Source organism: Taudactylus pleione, unplaced genomic scaffold (assembly GCF_031769625.1).
Source record: "Taudactylus pleione unplaced genomic scaffold, aTauple2 ptg000250l, whole genome shotgun sequence".
In the NCBI taxonomy this organism is placed as follows: Eukaryota; Metazoa; Chordata; class Amphibia; order Anura; family Myobatrachidae; genus Taudactylus; species Taudactylus pleione.
Window position 1 is genome coordinate 10,495,487 of NW_028284652.1, and position 2,859 is coordinate 10,498,345.

Sequence of the window (2,859 nt, forward strand, 5' to 3'; positions counted from 1 at the left end):
CGCAAGCGGGTCAATGTTGCCCAAGTGTGCATGCGCACGACGGAGGCGGCTCTGTCGTGCGCATGCGCGAGACCCGAATAACGACGGCCAAGCCCATGGGAACGCCTACCGTCTGGGGCCGGCCCCACTGACATCACTAGTGATGTCAGTGGGAGTGCTTTTGACTCTGATAGAGCCAAAAGCACTCCAGGGCTTGCGGCAGCGAGACCCTACCGCAGGGTCTCGTCGCAAGCCCGATGGTCGCGATAGTCTTGACACCCACAGCTATGCGAGCGGCCAAGAGGCCGCTCCAAAAACTAGGAGGGACGGCCCTGATTCAGAGCGAGCGCTCTGAATCTGGGCCAGAGTCTTCATAGTGATGAGGTAGATGATTGGGTTAGATTGTAGTCCTCCAGAGTTTAGAATATAGTCAAAAAGTGCATTGTTAAATTTTGAATGGCTTAGAACTGCTTCTTCTAGGGTGCCTTATTCCCAAGGTGACAGTTTTTTTCAGGTGATGTACTACCAAGGTGATTTGTTCACCCTTCTGGACTCTAGTATCTACACCACCAGGTCTTCCCCGGAGGTCTCCCATCCAGGTACTGGCCAGGCCCAGACATGTATAGCTTCCAAGATCGGACAAGTTTGGGCACACGCATACTGGTATGAGTGTAGCTACTCCCAAGTTCCTTCCTCTCCTTATTCAAATCACCGGTTTTTCAGTAGGGTTAATTTGTAACGCCATGTAATTTGGATATGTTACTACACCTGATATTCTCTGGGGGTCTCCCTCTCAGATATTTGTCAGGCCCAAAAACATGATTCAACCCATCAGGGTGCCCACTTGTATGGGTATTGTCATGTTGGTATGGTAGTAATGACCAATTCTGTCCATCTTCTTGTTGATTCCTTACAGGAAAGGTGCAATTTCGTAGCTCTCGTTGAATCTTTTGGGAGCCATGGTATTAAGTTAAAAAATCCAGTACATTTCCCATCTGGCTAAAAGGTTTCCTAAATCACCTCCTTTATCACTTAGGGTCACATATTCAATAGCTTTGAACATTAGAGCCTCGGGATTTGAATTATGTTTGGTTAAAAATGTTTGGACACTGCATGACTTTTAATATTCCTGATGTGTTCTTGAATGCGTAGTTTGAGTAGTCTTTTAGACTTGCCAATATATTTGATTCCACAAGTGCACGCCAACATATAAATGACGGAAGAGGACATACAGTTCATGAAGCTTTTAATAGCAAATTCCTTTGACCCGTCTGAATCTGTAAAGGTTTTCCTTTTGGGATGCAGATGTATATACTAGTGATTGCGCAGTGCCATATTGTGTGTCAGACATGTCTGACAAGGGTAACGAGCACAATGCTGCACCAGTTCTGCTATCTTGCAGGTTATGTGCTGCAAGTTTAAGTGAGGAGGATTTGGTTCAGGAAGGGTTATGTGTGAGGTGTTATAATCCTCTCTGCACCTCAAACCCCCCCTACAACAGTAGAGGAACCCCCTTGTGCTGCCTTTTCTCTACCACAGATTATGCAGACTCCTCCTGTACCACAGGAAGCTCCTTAGAATAAGGTGTCATTGGTTGGCCACATTAGGAATGCGGCTGCTCTGCATCCCACATTGGTGAGGGTGCTCTGGATGTAGTGTTAACTCTAGCTCCGGCGGCAGGCAGGGCGCCGGAGCTAGAGAGGGCAACCTTGTGCGCGTGCCCGAAAAGGGGGCGTGGTCATGAAAAGGGGGCGTGTCTATAAGACGCGTCCCCTTTGCGTCATACTTGGGGGCGTGCCCGGCACTTACGGACATGCCGGGCAGCCCCCAAGCGCTGCAGAAAGGGAGAATAGATGCCGGGCGCATGCGTCCGGCGTCTATTCTACGGCGGTGACTGGGTCACCGCATGTTTCTCCACCCGCGGGACACTGCGTCCCGCGGGTGAGAACGGCACCCGCAGGCTGTGAGGGCAGGACGCTTTTTGCCCTCCTCCTGGAGGGCAGGGTGCTTTTTGCCCTCCAGAAGGAGGGCAGGGCGCCGCGCCCCGCTCAAACAGCCTAGCGGGAACGCTACTGGATGCCAGTCTACTTATCTCCAGAGTCTTGGCCGTTCCCTGTGGCTGCATTCCTGAAGGGCAGATGCTGATTCGAAGAAAGGCCTGGAAGCCTTACCATACAATGGGGAGATCTTGTTTGGTCCAGACCTGGACAAGTTTGTTGACACATTGGCAGCATCGAAATGTGCTTTTCTGCCTTCTGCATCTGCCCCTTCAAAGGCTCAAACTTCTTCCTTTCGGTCCTTTTGTCTTCAAGGAAAACCCAAAGGGAAGTCCTTTCCTAGACTGCCAGCTGCAAAGAAGACTGCCAAGCCTAAGAAACAGACCTGGAGCACAAGACACTCTGCTTCCAAACCAGATAACAAACCCTCAGCCTGAGGGGATCCCAGAGTGGGAGGCCGACTTCTTCAGTTCGCCCAGGGCTGGTGTCAAACCATCAAGGACACTTGGGTAAGAGAAGTGGTCTCTCACGGGTACACCCTCCAATTCGAAGACCTCCTCACCGTTTTTTCTGCACAGGCCCTTCTTCGGACAAGAACAAGGCTTTACAGATCCAGAAAGCCATACAGTCCTTGCTGCAAGCAGGGGTAATATTGACAGTCCCACTGTCCCAGTGAGGGACTGGTTATTCTACTCTCTTTCTGGTGCAGCAGCCGAATGGGTCTCATCGGCCTATCATCAACCTCAAATCCCTGAACAAATTCCTCAGGGTGCCCAGGTGCAGGATGGAAACCCTACGCTCCATCATACTGGCTATGGAACCTGGGGATTTTATGGTATCACTGGATATTCACGACGCATACCTACATGTCCCTATAATGCCT

At 50.5% G+C, this 2,859-nt stretch overlaps 1 pseudogene; it reads right to left on the reverse strand.

Moving 5' to 3' along the window:
• Positions 1-537: 537 nt before the first annotated feature.
• On the reverse strand, positions 538-656 carry LOC148515405 (5S ribosomal RNA; annotated as a pseudogene).
• Between the last annotated feature and the right edge of the window lie 2,203 nt (positions 657-2,859).